Genomic DNA, 23,382 nt, shown 5'->3' on the forward strand with positions numbered 1-23,382 from the left:
TTACTTAGAAACCATGAGTCAGTGTTTGCCTGAATCATAGTAATTGCTGTCCTTTGTGTAACTATTTGTACTGCTCACTTACTCTTGAGATAAGTCTGGCTGCTCTGCTACTGCTACCACTACCACTATAACTGTGTAGTACAGGCTGGTACCAAAGGTAAAATTGTACTGTCACTTGTAGTCTTAATTGTGTGTAGTGCTCCCAAAGGGTACTGCATATAATTCTGCCTAACAACGCGGCAAGACCGGAGGATCCTGTCATCGTCGCCAAAGAGACCAAGGCAGCAAGGCCGCAGCGAAACAGGACTGAACCGGCCGTGGCGTTGGGCCTCCACCCGAGCACCCCGGTGGGAGGCTGGCTGGAGAATTTCGTCAGCGTGTGGAAATCTATCTCCACCGACCGTTGGGTGCTAGATGCCCTTGCCCACGGGCACACTCTGGAGTTTCAAAGAAGGTGTCCCTGTATTCCACCCGTGGCCAGGAAGGAAAACTACGTCCCACAACTACTTCTGGAGGTACGAGCGATGCTAAGAAAGGGAGCCATAGAACTCGTCCCAAAGAGGCTCCGGGGCTCCGGAGTGTCCTCGCGGTACTTCCTCGTCCGGAAGAAGACCGGCGGTTGGCGACCCATCCTGGACCTTCGTCGTCTAAACAAGTACATCAAATCCAGAAATTCCGGATGGTCACCCTCAAGCACGTGCTGGGACAGCTGGAGGAAGGCGACTTCCTGTTTTCGCTGGACTTGGAGGATGCCTACTTCCACATCCCCATTCTAAAAGGACTTCGACAATTTCTACGATTTGTGGTCCAAGGGCGATACCCTTCGGATTGAAGTTGGCGCCCAGGGTGTTCACCAAGTGCCTAGCACCAGTGGCGGTGTGGCTGCGCCTGTAGGGGATCCACGTCTACCCCTACCTGGACGATTGGCTCATCCGAGCAAAATCAAGGGAACTCTCAGTCGACCACACAGCAAAGACCGTCTAACTGCTCACGGATCTGGGATTCTCAATCAACTTCACGGAATCCCACTTGGTACCGTCGCAAGACGCCCTGTTCCTGGGAGCCAGACTCGACAAAGTGGCGCTATTGGCTTTGCCGTCAGAGGAAAGGACGAAGGCCATTCTGGCCAAGGTACAACGGCTGTTGACCATGGACTTGGCCATGGTGAGGTCCATCAAGTCCCTACTCGACATGATGTCATTGTGCATCTACCTCGTGCGCCTATGCAGGTTGCGGATGAGACCACTGCAGGAGTTCCTCTATGCCCGTTGGATGCAAGCGGCGGGTAGCTTCAAAGACAGGATCTCACTCAACAAGACTTTCCGCCAAGCGTTCCGATGGTGGCGCATCCGCACGCATCTAGCGGCGGGCATGGACTTTCAGACCCCAGCACATCAGGAAACGGTGATGACGGACCCCTCCCTGGAGGGATGGGGAGCACACACCGGAGATCTCCACGCAAGAGGCCTTTGGCTCCCGGAGGAGAGGTCACTACACATCAATGTCCTGGAGCTCCGAGCCATGTTCTGGGCCCTCAGGTCGTTCCTTCCGTCCCTCAAGGGCAAAGTGGTAAGGATCTTCACCGACAACACCACCACGATATTCTACATCTGGAAGCAGGGGGCCACCAGATCCCCAGCCCTATCCATGAAGCGCAGTATCTGTGGCACTGGGCCATCGCCCAAGGGATGTTCCGGGTACCCTTCCATCTGGCAGAAATAAAGAACACCACCACCGACTCACTCATCAGGGAGCTGCGCTCGTGCCACGAGTGGGAGCTGCGGCAGGATCAAGTGGATCTCCTATTCCGACGATGGGGCAATCCCCAGATCGACCTATTCGCGACAGCGAGGAACGTCAAGTGCCGGAGGTTCGCCAGCAGGTTTCCCCAGCCGGGGAGCTTGGACGATGCCTTCTCATTCCCCTGGGACGGCCTATTCCTGTATGCGTTCCCGCCACTGCTGCTGCGACTCATCAGTCAACTCAGGCGGTCCCGGTGCAGGATGATCCTCGTCGCACCGGCTTGGCTGAGGCAGATCTGGTTCCTGGACCTTATGGACATGTCAGCGCCCCGCCCCCCGGTCAAACTACCGACGGACGCGGATCTTCACGCCAGGGAAGGAGGCGCCATCTTCCACCATGACCCAGGATCGCTGAACCTGCAGGCCTGGCTCGTGCAGCACTAGAGTTCGGAGGGTACGATATCCCGGCGGACTACAAGCAGGTGCTCGCAAAGGCCATGGCGTCCTCGACTCTCAAGTGCTATGGACACATATGGAAGAGGTTCTCTGTCTGGTGCCGTGCACAGAAGATTAACCCTCTGCGGATTACGGCCCCTCAAGTGCTGCCGTACTTGCTGTCGCTGGCCAAGGCGGGGCTGGCACATGCCTCCATCAAGATCCATCTGGCAGCTATCTCCCGCTACACCAGAACTCTGGGCGGTCATCTCTATGGTCTCATCGCCTGGTGAAGGAGTTCATGAAAGGACTGTTTCGATCGTTCCCGCCGGTGAAGGCTCCAGCCCCGGCATGGGAGCTCAACGTGGTGCTGACCAGGCTCGTGGGTCCGCCATTCGAGCCGCTGCATTCGGGACCGTTGAAGTTACTGTTGTGGAAGACAGCCTTTCTTGTGGCCATCACCTCCGCACGACGAGTGGGAGAGATCCAGGTCCTCTCCTGTAAACCTCCATACCTGACATTCCACGAGACGAGGGTAGTGCTGAGGACGCACCCCTCCTTCATGCTCAAGGTGCCTTCGGACTTCCATCTCAACGAGCCCTTGGTGTTACCTGTTTTCTTCCCGTCGCCTTCGTCGCCGGCTGAAAGGACTTTGCATTTGCTGGATGTGGCTAGAGCGCTGAAGTTCTACGTGGACCGCACAAAGAGTTTTCGGAAGATATCACAGCTGTTTGTGAACTTTGGACCCGTGAACCAAGGGAAGGCCCTCTCGAAGGCTTACATTTCCACATGGCTCTCCGGTTGCATCATGCACTGTCACCGGTTGGCAAACCGACCGTTTCCCGGCCGTCCGAGAGCCAACTCAACCAGAGCGATCGCTGCTACCACGGCGTTCCTGTCTGGTGTGCCCCTGCTGGACATCTGCAGGGCTGCTACGTGGAGGTCGATGCACGCCTTCACAAGATTTTATTGCGTCGACTGGGATTCCAGGGATGAGTCCAGAGTTGGCCAAGCAATGCTGCGCAACCTGTTCGCTCTGGTGAGGAGGTAAGAGATGCTTAATGTTGAGTTGTTGAAATGCTTAATGTTGAGCCTTGCCACCTCCCGTGGTTGTGCATCTGTGTACTGCTATGTATTCTTGTATTCATGAGCATGTGAATCCATGCTAGACCCCATGCTGGAGAAGGAACAAGTTACTTACCTGTAACTGTTGTTCTCCAGCATGGGTCTGGCATGGATTCACATGCTACCCCTCCCTCTAACCCCCCTGTGGCTCTTCTCTTGGTCCTACTGCCACTTTACGTGCTACCATATCTGAAAATGGCTGCCAGAGGAGGGGCTTAGGTAGAGGGCAGTCATTGGCTGGGGGCAGTATGACCCAGAGACCAGTGATTGGTTATTAGTAGAAAGACAGTTCAGAAACGAAACAGAAACTGATTTTTTTTCTTTACCGAGGATTCCCAGCCTGTCCACAGCGAATATTCATGAGCATGTGACTTCATGCCAGAACCATGCTGGAGAACAACAGTTACAGGTATGTAACTTGTTCTTTAATGCCCAACCCGTGATCCGGCTGTAGTACCACTGCACCGGTTGCCGCTAACACTATTACAATTGGGGGCAGAATTACAGCCGGGAAACCGGCCAACTTGTGATGAAGCCCAATATGCTACTTCACCCGTCAGGGCAAAGTGCGCGGGAGTAAAGGACGCGGGGTGTTGCAGTCCTGCAGCGCTGTGAGCTTCTCTTATATTCACCTTTCATTCATCGTTCTGAATTGACAAAGTTGAAGGCTGCGTTTAGCCCCAGTGACGTTTTCTGTTTTTCACTATGCTTTACAATGCGGATCCAGCAATGAAGGTAACAAGTTCTGTCTGTAGGGCCGTAGTATTGAAAAATATTAAAACTTTGTCATCACGTCGTTGACTCTCCGTTCCAACTTTAAGAACTCTCTGTAGATTCCTCTCTGGTAATAACCGATCATTCCATATTCGACAAACACTGTATTCCATGCGTCTGCGCCTACCGGGGGCGGCGTGCAGTGCAGCATAAGGGTGCGGGTATTGCACTCTTGTGAGTGAAGGGGGCCCTTGTCATGTCTTGTTTCCATCTTGCTTTATGCTACGGGGAAGCGATTAGCCGTCAGAGTAACTTCCAGGTGAGAGGCCGTGTTAAACAGCGATAGGAGGGTAGGGCCATTCTGAAAACTTCTGATTTGAACTGAACTTTCGAACTGAACTGTTCTCAATTGCTTTCTTTAAGCGTTAACCTTTCTCTTCCGTAATCCTGGTATGGCAGCAACGCAGGCTTATGCGGCAGAGGTTGGCTCACCTCGCATCCCTCTGCAAACCTTCCTTGTGTTTCTTTTAGCAAATCGGAAAATACTGACATTAAAACACAAATTGCTGGTGGCGCACCCCGCAGGATGTCACCTTGTTGGCTTGGCCAACATCAATGTGCAGCCCTGCATCCCCGTTAAGCTTAACAGTGAGGCATACAAACTGATCAACGAGATAAGCCAATTCTTGGGAGTGAGTTAAACCCCAATGGGTGACAAAAGCATATCAATAAATTAGCTTCCAATTAATCCATCAACAGTATCACAGTAGGGACCGCAGATGGATTGATCGCCCACAGCCTGTTACGCCGCAGCCTAGCAAGTGGAGGGCCAGCAAGCCATACATTCAGTACTACTAACCATAGCGCCATACCAGAGGGGCTTTTGTACTGGAGCAAGGAGCGTCCAGTGGGACCAGAGGGTTCAGGGGGGTATGGTGGTTATCACTACCTGTCTCTAATACTGCAATTCTGCAGTATCGCACTGAACAATCGATGTATGATGACGCTGTGGTGAAATATATTGATGGCCCTGATATTGCAGTGGTAATAAACTCTGCCTTATCGAGCCTTGACATAGTGAAAGAATCGGCTCGGAATCCAGTATGCAGCTGCTCGCCAAGAATTGAGCAGGGGGAGCAGATGCCGACACAGAGGATAATCAGAACCAGCATGACACCACTACCCATAGCTAATAGTGACGAGGTGCTGCTCATGTAAGTAGAACATAAGTTGAGTTTGCCCGTCATCTCTCCCTGTGCTCCTGCCCCATTGGACTGCCTACGGCTACCTCCTTCACCACTATTGGAGAAGACGAGGCATCACTGCTAGGGTGCAAATGTAACCTCGTCTTAGCAGAATTAGCAGTTCTAAAGAAGCTGTTCCTGCTTATTTTGGAAGACCGAAGAAGAGGTGGCGCCATGGGGGAGTGCAAATCTAGAGCAGAGCGCTGTTTAAAACTCACACAGCCAACCGCGGAGAAAGCCCATAATGACCCAGAGCGCAAACTAAAACTGCCCAAATCCACTGGCGAAACTACCAGTCGTAGTGCCCAGCCTGAGAAAGACCCCCTGTCATTAGCTAATCACAGCACTTCTATGCAAACCCCAAGAAGCCACCAGAACAAAACTGGCCAGCAAGTTAAGCAGACTATGTGCCTCTTCAGGGGCTGGGCGGAGCGGCAAAAATGCAGCAGTAAATGTATTGCCGCCGCATTACCACTCCGCCTAATCCTGAGTTTGGGTGGACATCTCCAGTTTTCTGCCCGCTTTCGGCGCTATTGCCGCTGGCGCTATTACTGCTTGTGGTAATATCGCTGAAAATCCCCATAGAGGACTAAGGACTCTCAAAAAATGGGTAATTACTGCCTTACTACTAACCGGGATCAGTCGCTAATTGCGCCGGACCAAGTAGCAGTAACACTAATAGCATTGGCGGTATCCCATCGCATTTACCACCGGGATACCGCCAATGCTATGATGAGGCTCCATCTATGAGCGGGTGGAACAGGGGCCCAGACCCATACATCCAGGTGGAAATGTAGGTGCTGGGGCACCAGACGCAGAACCTACATTGGCTCCCATCGAAACTATCAATAGGGGTCCAGACAGCACTATGGGCAAACTTGGAACATAGAAACCGGGGAGGGTCATATCAATGGGGCCTATTATTTCTGCATAGAGTGCTCAAAGCCAATATTGCCCACCAGAATCCCGGGAATCACTAATCAATAAGTGCTTTCAGTGGCTCAGAAGGGTTTACGGTCTTTTAAGTCGAGAGGATATCACAAACTGCACAAAATTAACTTATGATGGGGGTGCACTTTTGACATCATGTGTATGGACCAGAGGGACAAAAGAATGGCCAATGGTATTATAGGCATCGGAAAGAGGCGATGTACGCCATCTGGTAGCAGGAATTTACTCAGTGCCCTTCCTTATTATTACAGTGCTCATGGGATCTGCGTCACAGCATTCGTTGCTTACAGGTTCAAACACAATTCCACTGGGGATAGGTCTTTGGAGCACTATGGATGAGGAGAGCTCGCCCACTCAGCTAATTGCTTAGTATAAGTGAGCTATGGCTGCCAATATCAGTAAAGGCCCTAGGGGTTTAGCTATTGTTTACATCTCTTTGGGAAGGTTGGATACATTTTTTTTTTTAAAAAAACCTTTATTTTTGGGTTTTTAAACAATACAACTTCTTACCCAAATTAGGGTGGAATTAACTTGCGCCCTTCCCATTCCCCTCTCCCTCCTCCCCACCCTTCTCCTCTTCCCCACCATGGAGTTCTGTTTCTTCGCTGGTGTGTTCAGCACCAAGTTAGTTTACTTCCCAGAGTGAGATGGAATGCTGGGCCGAGCTGTTAGTGAAAGCACGGTCTTTGTTTACTGGGAGCTAACTGGGGATGTTGGGGCTTCTTCGGCCTCCTTCATCAAGGAACAGTATCAGCGGACCCCAGATGTCTGGTGGGCGGGCGTGGAGAGGTAGTAGTTTGACGAAGTCCGTTTCGACATCCTGGAAATAAAGGATGTCTCTACGCCAGGAGGAGATTGTGTGGAGAGGGCCCCGGCTCCATGCCATGGCGACTCTCCTACGGGTGAGCGTTAACAGTAGGCCTGCCAGTTTCCTTATTGGTGCTGATAGCATTCTTGTCATTCCCAATAGGGCCACTGTGTGGGCGGGTTGAACCGTTTCTCCGATGACTGCCCCAGTTATCTCTAGGACCTGGTTCCAAAACTGAGTTAGTTTGGGACAATGCCACGCGAGGTGTATAAAATCGGCTGATAGTGCCCCACATCTCTCACAGTTTGAGGGCGATTCAGGGTGATGTCTGTTCGCTTTGGCTGGTGTGTAATAGGTTTGGTGAAGGAAGTTAAAGTGGATTAGCTTGAGGCGTGTATTGAGTGCGATTTTTTGCGTTTGTCTCAGGACAAAAGCCCAGTCTTCTTCCGAAATGGATATGCACAGGGACTTTTCCCATCTTGCTTTTGCTCGGGAGTTATCGGGGGCTGTGTCGGCAATGATGGCTCTATATATTTGTGAGACCAGCCTACCCTCTCCCTGCGCTTGTATTACATTGTGCAGAAGTTGCCAAGTCGGGGGCTGACGTGGGAAGCTTGGAAGGAGTGCTTGAAATTTGTAACGGGTTCTAAAATAAATGAAGATGTCGAGCGCTGTAGTGCCGCCTCTCAATTTCGCCTGCTCTGGAGTCAGGAAGTTGTCTTCTGTGAAGAAGTCCCCTATGGTGGTTATCTTGAGCTTTTCCAGCCATTGTTGGAATACTCTCTCCGATGTCAGTGGGATCCCTGGTATGAACTTGGCAGGAAGGAGGGGCGAGTACCTGGTTTGCATCCCATATTTTTGGGCGAGTTTCTTCCAGATTTTGTACGTTGATAGAATTACATTCATGGTGTTATTAGGGACAGGGATCTGGCCAAAGGCAACAGCCTTCAGTAGGTTGGGCGTTGCCAGGGCTCGTTCCACCTGCACGTGGGGTCTGATCGCCTGAGTAGAGTACCAAAAGTTGAGGAATTGCACCTGCGCGGCCCAAAAGTATTTCTCCAGATCTGGAAGGGGTAGACCGCCACTTATTACTGGAAGGATTAATGTTGAATGTGCTACTCTGGCTGGTTTGCCCACCCATAGCAGGTTGAGAACCATACTCTTCAGTCTCTTTAGGAAGGATTGCGGTAGTAATATGGGAATGTTGGTGAATAAGTATAGACACTTCGGTAGGATCACCATCTTGACTAAGGAGACTCTCCCCCAAAGGGTCAGTGGTAGGGACTTCCAACAAGCCACTTTCTCCTGCAATGACTTGACCACTTCTTCATAGTTGTCATGAAACACTTCTTGATGGCTTTGTGACACTTGTATTCTGGGGTACCGAACTTTGGATGTTTTCCACGTGAGTTGGAAATCGTCCGCAAATGGTTGGGTTGCCGGGGTCAGTGGGAACACAATGGATTTTGACTGGTTGATTTTTAGGCCGGAGGCAGCTCCAAATTTGATCACCTCCCTCATGACTGGATTCAGATTGTCTACCGGGTCGCGTATGAACAACACAACGTCGTCCGCATACAGGGAGATGATCATTTTATGTGGGCCTATGACTAGCCCCCTGTGTTGTCGCTGCACGCGAAGGTTGGAGGCAAGTGGTTCCATTACCAAGGCAAATAACAGAGCTGATGGAGGACAGCCTTGCCTTGTGTCATGTTGCAGGTCGATGGTAGCTGATTTTGCTGATCCCACTAAGATGCTGGCTTGTGGTTTGGTGTATAAGAGGGATACCAGTTTAATAAAGCGTGCTCCCAGACCCATCCTGGTTAGTACTGTGAATAGGAATGGCAACTCCACCAAGTCAAATGCTTTCTCAGCATCGAGTAGGACTGCAATTGCTTGCTGGGATGGATCCAATGCCTCCATGACACCGAATAGTCTTCTGATTCCAAAAGTCGTGTTGCGGCCGGGTATGAACCCTGCCTGGTCCGCCAGAACTAGGGTTGTCATCAGCCTGTTTGTGAGTACTTTTGCTAGTATTTTATTATCGAGATTAAGTAGGGAAATAGGATGGTAGGATGCGCATTCCTCTGGAGGTTTGTCTTGCTTGTGTAAGAGGACGATGTTGGCTTCGCAGGCGGTCTGGGGAAGTGCACCCCTTTCCAGAGCTTCCTCGTATACTGCTGCCAGGAGAGGTGCTAGGGTATTCTCAAATGCTTTATAAAATTCCCCTGTTAGGCCGTCTGGGCCTTGGAGTTCGGAAGAGTCTTGATGGCCTCAATGATCTCCTCTTGTGTGACCAATTCTTTAAGGGGTTCCCGTAGTTGGCTTTCGACCCAATAGAGCTCAGTGTCCTCTAGATATTCTAGTGGAGCGTTTGAGTTTCCATTGTGCTTGGTGCTGTAGAGATCTTGGTAGAAGCATTTAAATTCCTCGGCCATTCCTTCGTTTGTGTGTATTATCACTCCTTGTGCATTACGAATACCTTCCATTGGAGCCAGCTTCCAATCTGCTCTTATTAAATTTGCAAGGAGGGTGCCAGGTTTTTGTCCTTCGCCGTACTGTCTGACTTGGCTGCCCCGGTGTAAGAATTTTAGCTCTCTCTCAGCCAAGGTGTTAAATTTCTGCAGTTCCTCCCTCAGGGTGGCCTTTATTCTCGGATCGTCTGTGTTTGTCATGATTACGGGGTTCCCTCGCAAAAGAATTTCCAAGAGTTCCTGGTTGGCCGCTTACAGTTGCTGGTCTAAGAATAGGCAGGTTGACTCTTCCTCATCACCCAACATGGCTGCCTGTAGTTACAACCTCTAGGTGGGCCAGCAGTCTAGTTTTCTGTCACTCGGGAGTATTTAAGCCCCGCCCCTTTGCTCAACGGCGCTTCGCGTCTTCAGCTGTCTCAGCGAACGCTTACCGCGGTTCAGCCCTCTGACAGGAATTCCTCAGCTTCCCTAGTATTCCATGGAAACCCTTTTCTGTAGTGCCCTGGAATAGCTTTTCCCGTCCAGTCCGCTGTCCCAAGTTGTGAATTCTGTGTAAAGTTGGCTTTCTTCAGTGCGGTGTTGGCGGTTACGCTTTTCCAGTTGGCGTTTATTGTGAGGAGAGTTTTCGAGGCGCACCTCCCAGTTCTGTCGCCCCTGTTGTTTTCACAGCAAGTATCTTTCCCTTTTAGTTCTCGCTATAGATTAATGGTTCCTATAGTAGCAACTGCTTTTCACACATTAGTTCTTTCGCGCAAGTGAATGTTCAAACCATATTCACCTCACAGAAGTTAAGAGGGTTGTGTGGAGAATTGTTTCTAGGAACATTAGTGTTCGTTTTTTCTGTCGTCATCAGGTACACTAAGTTTACGCATTTTGGAACCAAAAATGTTGCGGGTTGTGCACTTCAGTTTTTAGACACATTAGGGTGTTTCTGCATTTAGAGGGTTAGTGACACCATTCCTGTCTGACACTGTTAGGAAGTGTACCCCTTTAGACATTTCTGGAAGTTTAAGGATAATTCCATTCTCCTCACGTCCCTTCTTCAGAACACGCACCCCTGCGCAGAAGCAGGATGGAGAGCTAACCAAATCACCAACTAAGGTAACCGAAGAATACAGTTTATTTTGAAGGTGATTCTTTTTTCCCTATTTTAGGAATCACTTAGTTATTGAGTGTGGTAATTGTTTTCATGTATAGATAGAGAGTCCAATTGGGATAAGATAACAGCGCACCCTGAGAAGTTTCCGAATATCAAGTGGTGTCCCCGAGGAGTCTAAGGTAAGCGTTACAGAACGCGAAGCCAGTCATAAAAAATACTCCGCCTGGGCATCATGGGAACTTCTGAGGTAGATCAGTTAGCTCAACTACTGGGAGAACTTAGAGCTGAAGTCCATGCAGCCCGGTCCGAAACCGGCGCTCTTAGAAGGGAACTGGGAATCAATAGGGAACGAACTGAAGAGTTGGCTCGCCAGTTATTACAGAATCAGGCGGGACAGGTTCCCCTTCCCCAAGGTAATGCCCAAGCTTCCTCTTCTACATCGCCCTCAGTTCCGTTCCAAGTGGTAATTCCAGGAAATATTCCCTTAGCCCCTCCTGAGAGATTCACGGGGGACCCGAAAAGGTTTGCCGTGTTTTTAAATCAGTGTAGACTACATTTTTTGTGCAGACCTGGGGTTTTCTCCACTGACCAATCAAAGGTTGCTTTCGTGTTGTCTTATTTGGGTGGTCATGCAGCAGATTGGTCCATTCCTTTGGTTAATCGGGATGATCCCGTGTTGCAGAACTTTTCAGAATTCCAGAGAGAGTTAGAGAAATTGTTTGCTCGCCATTCACAAGGTCAGGCATTGGACAATGAGTTACTGTCACTCAAGCAGGGCAATCAGGAGCTGCTTGCTTACGTGGCTACTTTCAATCGATTAGTGGCAGAAACTAATTGGCCTACAGAAAAGAGAGTGACACTGTTTTATCGTGGTCTGCGCAGTGAGCTGAAGGATGTTCTCGCTCAAGTTGTCAATCCGCCCGAATGTCTCACAGAATTCATAGACCTGACAATCCAGTTGGATCATCGTCTTCAGGATAGGAGAACGGATCGAGCTCGTCAGGACAGTCGACCCTTTGTAGTCCGCTCCCGAGAACCAACGTCGAAGTCAGGATTAGATGTTCCCAATGAACCCATGCAGTTGGGCGGAATTCGAGGCCCAATTTCCCAAGCAGAGAGAGAGAAGAGACGACAGTTGCAGTTGTGTTTGTATTGTGGCAAGGCCGGTCATTTTTTAAAGGATTGTCCAGTAAAACCTTCACGGAGGCCTTTAGGAGGAATCAATCCGGATAAAAAAGAACAGACGGCGGAAAACTCCAGTGCCCGACAAGTTTAGAGGTCCGCTTGTCGAGCATGGAAAAGGTTGCAGCGACCTCACACTTCGTGTGTCCTATTGTCCTTTCTTGCCACAATAACCCCACACAGAGGCATGCATTGGTTGCGTACATAGACTGTGGGGCCATTGGCAACTACATGGATCAACATCTGGCTAGTAAATTGGGATTCCCCTTGAGGAATAAGTTGGAAGCTGAAAACGTCTCCGGAGTGGATGGTACACCTTTGGTGTCAGGTCCCGTGACCCAGTGCACTGACCCCCTCTTAATGCTTTGCCAGGAAGGACACAGGGAGAGGATCTCTTTTGACCTGATTCAAGCTCCTCAATTCCAGATCATCTTGGGAATACCTTGGTTGGAGAAGCATAACCCTGTGATCGATTGGTGTTCCCGGACATTGAAGTTTGACTCCAAGTGCCAAAGTATGTGTTTTTCTGCAGAAGGTCCAAAGGACGCCAGGCAGTCTGAGATGACTATCTACACCACCTTGGGTCTCATAGGTTCATTACCAGTAGAATACAAAAAATTCCAGGATATTTTCCAAAAAGAAAAACAGGCAGAAATTTTGCCCCCTCACAGACCCTATGACTGTCAAATTGATCTCATTCCAGGGGCTCAGCTTCCTTGTAGCAGAATTTATGCCCTCACTGAAAAAGAAAATGCTCATCTAAAGGCTTATCTGGATCAATACCTGGCCAATGGGTTTATTAGACCGTCCAAGTCACCGGTGGCATCTCCTCTCTTTTTTGTGCCCAAAAAGGAAGGGGATTTGCGAACCTGCATAGATTACAGAGCACTGAATCAAATCACGGTGAAGAACCGCTATCCTCTTCCCCTTATTTCGACCTTGCTGGATCAGGTGAAGCAGGCACAAATATTCACCAAGCTTGATCTAAGAGGTGCCTATCATCTCATTCGAATTAAGAAAGGTGAGGAGTGGAAAACCGCCTTTCGGACACGATTCGGGCTCTTCGAATATCAAGTCATGCCCTTCGGGCTTTGCAATGCTCCTGCTGCCTTCCAGGCCTTTATGAATGATATCTTCAGAGATCTACTGGACATCTGTGTGGTGGTCTATGTGGACGACATTTTAATTTTCTCTGCAAACCTGGCGGATCATGTAAGGCACGTGACATCGGTGCTTCAAAGGCTCCAAGACAATTCTCTGTATGTGAAATTGGAAAAGTGTCATTTTCACGTCCCTGAGATTGAATTCTTGGGGTTCATTCTATCTTCTAGTGGAGTCAAAATGGATAACAGAAAGGTTGATGCCATCCTGTCTTGGCCTGCTCCAACTTCTGTCAAAGGAGTTCAGAGTTTTCTGGGATTCGCGAATTTCTATCGGCGTTTTGTTTCTGATTTCTCTGGCCTAGTTCATCCTATCACCTCACTACTTCGAAAAAACAGGAAATTTGAATGGACTAATGAAGCTGATGAGGCATTTAAGAAATTAAAAGAGCAATTTACTGCTGCACCTGTTCTACAACATCCAAGACCTGATCTTCCGTTTGTAGTCGAGACTGATGCCTCTAACGTGGCTATGGGAGCCGTATTGTCTCAGCGTGATCCTGACACCCAAGAATTGCACCCCGTAGCTTTCTGGTCAAGGAAGTTCGCTGCTGCAGAATTAAATTACACCATTACCGATAAGGAGTTTTTGGCTATAATTTGTGCCTTGAAGGAATGGAGGCATCACTTGCTGGGCGCACGACACACGGTGACCATCTTCACCGATCATCGGAACTTGCAATACTTACGCTCTGCAAAGGCACAATCTTCAAGACAGCTACGATGGGCCCTCTTTCTAGCGGAATATGACTTTGTTATTACTTTCAGACCAGGAGTGCGAAATGGTAAGGCTGATGCCTTGTCTCGAATGGGTAATGGAGAAGAAGCCTATGTGCCAGTGAATCCAGTGGAGATCATTTCTGGAGAAAAGATCCTGGGAGTAATGAACACAACGGACTCTGCCTTTGAAGAGTTAAAAAGGGAAATTCAAAACCATCTTACGCAGGATGAATTGTTGAACTGGGAGTCCAGAGGAGTAGGCTTTACAGTGCAGGAGGGTCTTCCCTTTTATCAAGAACGGTTATACTTGCCCACGCCTCAACTACAAGAAAGAGTGGTTACCAACTATCATGACGCTCTTTTGGAAGGTCACCCCGGAATCAAAAAGACCATGGAGAAAGTTAAAAGATCTTATTGGTGGCCTACCTGGAGAAAAGATGTCATTCAGCATTTGAAAACTTGTGGTAACTGCGCTCAAAATAAGAATCAAAAGAGAAAACCTGCAGGCTTGCTTCTTCCATTGAGTGTGCCACCAACCCCCTGGCACACCATCTCCATGGACTTCATCACCGATTTACCTCCTTGTGAAGGGTTTGACACGATCATGGTGGTGGTGGACTTGTTCTCCAAAATGGCACATTTTATCGCATTGAAAGGATTGCCGTCAGCCTCAGTTCTGGCAAAAACCTTTTTGGAGAATATTGTGAAGCTGCATGGCTTTCCTGCGGTGATAATCTCTGATCGAGGTAGCCAATTCGTCGCCAAGTTTTGGAGAAGATGTTGTGAATTGGCCAAAGTTGATGTACGTTTGTCCACCAGTCATCATCCCCAAACTGACGGTCAAACTGAGCGAACCAATCAAACTCTAGAGCAGTACCTCAGATGTATGTTGCATCAATTGGAGAACACCTGGCTAAATGTTTTGTGGATAACCGAATATGCATATAACAATTCTGTTCATTCCTCCACTGGTTTGAGTCCTTTTTACACCTTACATGGCCGACATCCACGCACCTCAGCTTACGATCCACCTGAACCGTTAGAAATGCCAGCAGTAAAATCCCTGCATGAGAAAATCACCTCAGCCATCGCTCAAGCTCGAGAACAATTATCCATGGCCAAAAAATCCCAGAAAAAATTTGCAGATGACAAAAGAAGTGTTGCACCAGAGTATGAGGTGGGGAATTTGGTTTGGTTGGCCACCCGAAACCTGACCTTGAAGGGAGCTAGAAAGTTCCTTCCCCGCTTCCTGGGACCTTTTGCAATTGAAAAAATCATCAATCCCGTGGCCATCAAGTTAACCCTTCCAAAGAACATGAAAATCCATCCAGTATTTCACGTCTCTCTTTTAAAGCCTGTTAATCCAAACACACGAATCTCCGAAGCACCAGCCCCTGTGGTCGTTGATGATGACCAACTAGAATACGAGGTCAAGGCCATTTTAGATTCCAAAATTGTGCGTAATAGGCTATTCTACTTAGTGGATTGGAAAGGTTATGGCCCTCAAGACAGAACTTGGGAACCCTGCGAGAATGTTCATGCCCCTAGGCTACTCAGAATGTTTCACCGCAACCACCCATCCAAACCAGGGAGAGGGAATTTCAGTTTTGGAGGGGCCTTGGGGGGGAATACTGTCATGATTACGGGGTTCCCTCGCAAAAGAATTTCCAAGAGTTCCTGGTTGGCCGCTTACAGTTGCTGGTCTAAGAATAGGCAGGTTGACTCTTCCTCATCACCCAACATGGCTGCCTGTAGTTACAACCTCTAGGTGGGCCAGCAGTCTAGTTTTCTGTCACTCGGGAGTATTTAAGCCCCGCCCCTTTGCTCAACGGCGCTTCGCGTCTTCAGCTGTCTCAGCGAACGCTTACCGCGGTTCAGCCCTCTGACAGGAATTCCTCAGCTTCCCTAGTATTCCATGGAAACCCTTTTCTGTAGTGCCCTGGAATAGCTTTTCCCGTCCAGTCCGCTGTCCCAAGTTGTGAATTCTGTGTAAAGTTGGCTTTCTTCAGTGCGGTGTTGGCGGTTACGCTTTTCCAGTTGGCGTTTATTGTGAGGAGAGTTTTCGAGGCGCACCTCCCAGTTCTGTCGCCCCTGTTGTTTTCACAGCAAGTATCTTTCCCTTTTAGTTCTCGCTATAGATTAATGGTTCCTATAGTAGCAACTGCTTTTCACACATTAGTTCTTTCGCGCAAGTGAATGTTCAAACCATATTCACCTCACAGAAGTTAAGAGGGTTGTGTGGAGAATTGTTTCTAGGAACATTAGTGTTCGTTTTTTCTGTCGTCATCAGGTACACTAAGTTTACGCATTTTGGAACCAAAAATGTTGCGGGTTGTGCACTTCAGTTTTTAGACACATTAGGGTGTTTCTGCATTTAGAGGGTTAGTGACACCATTCCTGTCTGACACTGTTAGGAAGTGTACCCCTTTAGACATTTCTGGAAGTTTAAGGATAATTCCATTCTCCTCACGTCCCTTCTTCAGAACACGCACCCCTGCGCAGAAGCAGGATGGAGAGCTAACCAAATCACCAACTAAGGTAACCGAAGAATACAGTTTATTTTGAAGGTGATTCTTTTTTCCCTATTTTAGGAATCACTTAGTTATTGAGTGTGGTAATTGTTTTCATGTATAGATAGAGAGTCCAATTGGGATAAGATAACAGCGCACCCTGAGAAGTTTCCGAATATCAAGTGGTGTCCCCGAGGAGTCTAAGGTAAGCGTTACAGTGTTCATGCTTTGGTGCTTGAGGAGTTTTAGACGATCCTCACAGGTTGCCAGCTCCCGTCTGATGAGTTTGAGGATGCCATTCTCCTTGGCCTGGCAGACTCCTCTCGTGAAACACTTTAATGACTCCCATATCGTGCCAGCGGTGGGGACTGAGCCTATGTTGACTTCTAGAAAAGGTGTTGATCTCTTCTCTTAGTTCGGTGGCGAATACCTCGTCCTGCATAGAGCCGGTTTTGAAGCGCCAGCGCTGTAGCGTGGATCTGGGAGTGGAGGAGTAGAGGCTGAGGATTATTGGGGAGTGGTCAGAGAGAGTCCTTGGGAGGATGTGGCATGAGCCGCTTTTTAGTTGGCCATTGGCTGAGGTGAAAAGGTAGTCGATTCTCGAGCTCGTGTTGTGTACTGCCGAGTGGAAGGTGTAGTCCCGCTGATCCCCGTTGGCCATTCTCCATGCAACTTTTAGATCGAATGCCTTGCAGATTTCTTCTATTTGCAGGCTGGCTTTAGATTTGGGTTGTGGTACGGCTCGTGACCTATCTCTTATCGGGTAGAGGAGAGTGTTCATATCCCCTCCCCAGATGATTGTGGTCGGGTCTTGTGTGGAGAGGTGTGACAATACCCATCCAAAATTGTTGGGTCCGTCCACATTAGGTGCATAGGAGTTGACGAATGTTATCTTCTTGCCTGCTATAATACCACTCACAAGGATAGCTCTACCATCGGAGTCCTTCGCTGTGTGTGTTAGTCGGAAGTTAATCCTCCTATGAATTAAGATTGCGACTCCTCTAGAGTAGGACGAGTACGATGAAAAGTATCTATGGCAACCCCAAGACTTGTCCCATAAGTGATCTTTCCCGGGAAGTAGGTGCGTTTCTTGGACCATTGCTACGTCGGCTTTGTGTCTTCTCAGGTGTTGTAGGATTTTCCGTGTTTTGGACGGGATGTTTCCCCCTCTTATGTTCCAGGTTACGACATTGAATGGAACGGATTAGAGTACATGTTGGCGTTTATATGACCCTTGTCGGCTAGTGTCTCTGAGACTAACTTGACCCCTCGGATTGGTCGTCCTTCGTATAGATATTTGCTGGACGGTGCGGCATCGTTGGTGGTGAGTGGAGGGATGAAGGGTCGGTGGAGGAGTTCGCGTGGGCGGCGCAGTCCTTGCCCTCTAACCTCGGTGAACAACTTCCACGGGCAACCCCCAACTGGCCCGTAAGTGGACTATTGCATGAGACTGTTCCTGGGTCCTCCAGGTCGTCGGTTGCAATCCCTCCCAACAACAATAAACTGTAAACCAAACAAATGCTGTGCAAGGGGCGTTCGGGGCCTCCCGTTGACCCTGCTGGGCAAGGGGCCTTAGTGGTAGAGGTACATGAGGCCTCCCAAGTGTCCTAGCCCCGCGGTAAGCTGATCTTGGTTGTTCTGGTGTTTTTTGGTGGTAACCTTTAGCCCGTCTTATGGGACCGATTATTAAGGGTTATGGTGGATTCCTATTATTCCTGTCTCTCTGAGGTCTGGGGCGATTGGGATTTGGATCCGGGCAACCTATCTGGTCGAGGAAGGTGCTTGCCTCATCCGGGGACTGGAAGAAGTGGACCCTCTCGCCGTGCTGCACTCTGAGCCGTGCCGGGAAGAGCATCAAGTAGGCCATTTGGTTGGCCTTGAGTCTCTGTTTTATGGCGGTGAATGATTTCCTCTGCAATTGTACCGTGGGAGAAAAGTCAGGATCAAGGTGTATTTTATCTCCATCATGTAGGAGATCCCCTTTTTCCCTGGCTAGTCGCAGGATGGTGTCTCGGTCCCTGTAGTTAAGTAGTCTCGCAATGATTGGCCTGGGTGGAGCGCCTGGAGCTGGTCTGGTTGTCGGTATCCTGTGCGCCCTCTCTATGATGAAGAATTAAGATAAGGCGTCGCGGCCGAAAAGGGATATGCAAAAGGACTCCACATAGTCTTCCATTTTCACCTGTATTTAATGTTCTCGGACACCGACTATGCAAATATTATTTCTTCTCGAGCGGCCTTCAAGGTCTTCGCACTTGGCTAGGGTTGATTTCATTTGGTTTTCTAATTGAGAGACTTTGCCTGACAGGGTTGTTGTAGTGTCATCAAGATTGGATACTCTCTGCTCGACCTCATCCAGGCGCTCAGAGTGGGTGTCTAGGCGATGTTGAAGGAGATCAACTTTGGAGGCTAGCCCATCCATCTTATTGTTCAAACTGCCTATGCCAGCTTTTAGTTCAAGAAGGATTTCTTTGATCTCGGATGGGTCGTTGCTTACTACTGGCTGGCGTATACCACCTGACACGGACACCTGGTCTTCCTGCTGTCGAGGTACTTTCGGAGTTGTGCCACTCTCAAAGTTCAATTTCTTCTGGGTTTTGTCAGTTTTCCCCATCGTGAGTAGGGATTGCGATGGTGTGTGGAGGTCGAGAGTTTAAACCGCTCCGCCTAGGGTACCCCGGGAGCTCACCGGCGAGGCGGGAAGGATCTCTTGACCAGCAAAGCGTGTGCAAATGCTGAGTGTTAGGCCGATCTTCCTGCAAAGCGGCACTTCGGGTGATGTGTTGGCTTCACCTACCAAAACGAACTCTGCTTGCCCAGAGGTGTGGTCAGACTCCTGATGACTCCTTTCCCGCCTAGATGGGGAGGCGGCCCAGTAAATGGTCAGTGGACTGTCGCTTGGTGGTAGGTGTTTGCGGCGATGGGCACGTGGATTTTCTCCCTGGGGAGCAATTCATGGACTCCTTGTGAGGTTGATAAATGTAGAGGGGCCTTGTGGTGTCAAAATGGAGGGGCAGAGTTTCCCTTATAACAGGAGCAGCTCCTCTTACTTGAGATGCTGCTGTAATGGTGCAGGGAGGAGTGAGCCTGTCTCTTAGGATCGAGTGTGCACAGCTTTATGAGTGTGGTTCGGCTCGCTGTGGTAGAGCTGCGGCGAGTCTAGATGCTAAGTTGAACGGGGCCGCTGATTATTCCACACCGGCTGCAGTAGCGCCAGCGCCCCGTGCGCCACTGCTTTCCCTGTCGCTGCGTCCCGGGCAATCTCACCGTCTGTGTCCGACTGCGCGGGAGGGAGGGGGTTGCGAAGGCCGGCCTCGATGTTACTGAGCAGCGCCTGCTCCCACCCCCTCCTTACCTCCATGCGCAGCTGGTCGCCGTCTTCCTCCTCTCAGCCGGCGGGGACTCCCTCCGCGGGGGCTGCTCCGGGCCGCGCAGCTCTCCGGGGTCCTGCATGGGGCCCCAGCCCCCAGCGCCGCCGATGGGCCGCAGAGATCGGACGCGGAGGGGGACGCCGCCTGCCTGCCACGGAGCTGTCCGGGGTCCCAGTAGCGTCCTCTGGTCGACGGCGAGGTTATCCCCCCTGTCAGCCCAGTATCGGGGGGGGGGGGGGCGAAGGCCACTCCGGATCTGCCAGCCGTCGATCCTCACCCTGCGATCCCCGCACGCTCCGCCTCCGATACTTCCCGGTGCCTCAGGACACAGCTTGCCGGGTTCTGCCTGGGGGCGGGGGGTGGATTGCGCCTCACTCGATGAGCCGCCCAAAATTTGGCTCAGAGGCCGCGCCGGCTTTTCTGAGGCAGGGGAAGGTTGTTCTGACCCCAGTTTTCGGGAATTAATAGCAGACAGTGCTAATGGCCAGGAATCAGGAACGGGAGGATAGCTCAGCAGCAGCGTGCGTGTCTTGGAAGCAAGACGACACGAAGCAACAACAGGTTCGATCCCCGGGTCTGCGCTGAGAAACCTCTGGGTGTTTAAGCGTGTTATAAATACGTAACTAAGACAATAACAAAAAAAAAAACACAATTACGCAACTAAGAAAAACAAACAATTCCTGTAACAGCGCCTCGATGCCTGCGGGCTGTGTGAGCGCTTTATAAATGTAAAAATAAATAAAAAATAAAAGTAGTTTGATGAAACCACCAGGAATGGCAGCATTACTCAGGATTAATGCGGGGCATGCACGGGAGCTCAGACCAAGGCGGCCATCTTGGTTGGCCCTCTAGCGCCCTCTAGGTTGGATACAATTTTGAGTTATTGTAAATTGTGTATATATTTTGAATTATGTTGTACTTTGATGGTTTTATGGCTGAATAAATAGTGATGAGGATGATGATGATTTGTGGCCCTGCATTATGTACTAACACCTGTATTTCTCCTTGGTGGTCTGGATCGATCACTGCAGCAGCCATGGCTAATGAGTATTTCCAGGCTAATCCTGAATTTGCATCTAGTCTCAGATAGCTGCCTCAAGGAGGGGAAACGATCAGACCTGTAGGAACCAACCTTCTCTCTTGGTTGTTAGGCTAAAGAAGTCAAAGCCAATGGATAGGGGTGAGGCTTTTTCAGGTAGACGTGCTTCGGGATTTAGTCACCTCACTAGCATGGGTCCCACCCTTGTGTCAGGTTGTTGACATCCCATTTCTGACCCCATTCGTGCTAAGTCAGAAAGACAGCTCATTGTGGTATGAGGTAAATAATTCTATTTTGGTCCAAAACCCTGCTGTATACCTATCACTCTTAATGCCTATACTAAAAGAATGGAATTAGTCCAAATAAATTGTCAGGATTTAACTAAAAAAGTAAAGCTGTTCTCTTCAAGAAACCTATATAGCCTGATCCTAATCCTACCATTACAAAGTAACAAAGCTATAAATAAAATGGTTAAGGGCCTCCTGCGCAATTGTCTGGCTTCTAAACTGTACTGCATTGTCCCACTTTATCATCAGGTACAATTTCTGAGGCTTTAGCCCTCTCCTACCTTCAACATAGGTTAGTTCTCAAGGGCTACTGCTTGTTGCATAAGGGAAAACAAATGTCTGTAGGCCTTTGGGCCTATATTTCAGTTCTGTTTCAAACAAAGTCTCTCTTTCAATTACCGGGTCTCTCCAAGTTTCTTGTGGAATCCCTTTGGTTTCTGCCCCTCCCTAGGGTCGTTGGTTTTATGCCCCCTTTTCGGATTGTCTCTCTCTCAACTCCCCTTGGGCTGTTTACTCTTTTGACCTCTCTCTGACGCTCTCAGACTTTTGGTTCTCCCTTCCCCCACCCTCCCATGGGGTGGTTAGGCTCTTGCGCCGTGTTGGGAGGTATGGTAATGTCAACTCCTCTTGGACCATTCGTTCTCTCATCCCCGCTTGTGGTATACAGACTTTCATTCCGTCTTGGGCTGTATGGCGACACAGTCCCTCATGGACCTTTCGTTTTCTCACCCATGTCTGCTGCCTCTCCGGACTAGCCAGCCCAGCTTCCTGAGCGTACCGCGTATCTGTCTTGCAGTGGGGACTTTCATGGGGGGGGGGGGGGGCAGCACGGTTTCTTCTCTTAAGTCCTGGGCATTTTGTGCATGCTACTGTTCTTCCCGCCAATCTCCATGGGTGCCAATTAAACAGCTGTCCGGCGGTCACTTCTCGGTACGTCTAGGCCGAGCATCTCGAGCTCTGGGGATTGTTAGTAGGGAGCAGAGAACCACGGACTTCCTCGCACTTTAGCGCTCCACACAGTCTGTGTGGCATGTCTCTCTGAATTTTCTTCCCAGGCTGGTGTGCAGAAATTCAGTCCGCTCTCTTTTTCCTCTTTGTGTCGGTATTGTGTATGCTTTATATCAATCGCTGAAAAGAGGTGAAGTAATCCATTGGTTTTGTGATGGCAACAGCACCAGGTCAGAGTCCAAGCAACGTGAACCATTGTCACAGTGATTTGGTGAAATCCCCAAATAACCAATGAAGACATTGGGCCTCAGGGGTTTTGCGGTAAGGCAACAACGGCGCCGGTAGTCCTACCGGCGCCGTTGTTACTTCCAGACAACATTCCGAGTATGCTCGCGCGTGCCGCTCTGGACGCATGGTCAGACCAGGCGTGCAGAGCGGCACCCGCGAGCAGTACTGGATGGTAGCAATGGCCCTGTTATTAATGGGACCGTTGTTACCATCCTCCCCATTCCCATTGAGCCCTATGGCTACCCGCACTCGAGTTTGAGGTTAGCCATGCCCTTATTAAGGGCATGTCTACCCCCAAACTCGTAATGAGGCACATTGGCTTCCTGGGATAGGGGAGGATGACTGCTAAGGGATGGCTTCTTCTGTAATGCGGGACACCTCCATTGGGGTCTTGCTTGCCCTGTCCCCTAAGGGTTGTGTAGCTTAGCAGACCCACCTACCTCGTCCCCAATGGTGTGGCTTCCCCTTGGGGAGATGGGAGAAATTCAATGGATTCATCACACTTGTTTCAAACATTGGTATTCTGTGGTCTTCATTAGGGCATTAGATTGCATTTCCCTAGTAATGCCTGATACATGTCCACTTGTTAAATATTCCAATGTTATCCCATACACAGATTCTTTACAAGATTCTTATGCATAGCTTATAAGAACTTATGAGAAACTAGTGGTGTTTTTGTAACAATAATACCGACTTTATAAGACTATATGGCACTGAAATACTGGATTCTTATAAAATCCTATAAGTTTGAAGTAGCATATATGTAAGAAGAAAATACATAAGACATTCTGGGCCTCATCATGTGTTGTGCTGAGCTTTTTGCTGGAAGTAAAAATCTCCCCTTTCCGCCCATTTTTTGGCGCCATTAGCACAGCGCTAATGACGCAGGCGCTTATAGAGCCAGGAAACCCCAGTTGAGTCCAACAGACCCAATGGCAATGGGGATTTATGAGCCGGTCCGAGTTGCAGTCACGCTAATAGCGTTGGGCGGTATCCTGGCGTAATTAACGCCGGGATACCGCCTAACCGCTGATGAGGCCCTTTCTATGTTATGCTTTGGGAATTTATTTCACCCTCTGTGAGGGGTCAGAAATGTGAGGCAGACAACTTGGTAAAGGTTTTTCACATGAAGCCATTTTTATTAACTCATAAGAATTTGACAAACACCTCACTATCCCTAACCTGACAAGGGTGTCCTCTGCCTATTAAAATAAACTAAAGGAAAACACTCTAAAAAAGGAAATCTGTCCCTTGCACTTATAGATACATAAAACTCATAAAGAGAATA

This window comes from Ambystoma mexicanum, chromosome 2p (genome assembly GCF_040938575.1).
Source record: "Ambystoma mexicanum isolate Mex_15411 chromosome 2p, UKY_AmexF1_1, whole genome shotgun sequence".
Classification (NCBI taxonomy): Eukaryota; Metazoa; Chordata; class Amphibia; order Caudata; family Ambystomatidae; genus Ambystoma; species Ambystoma mexicanum.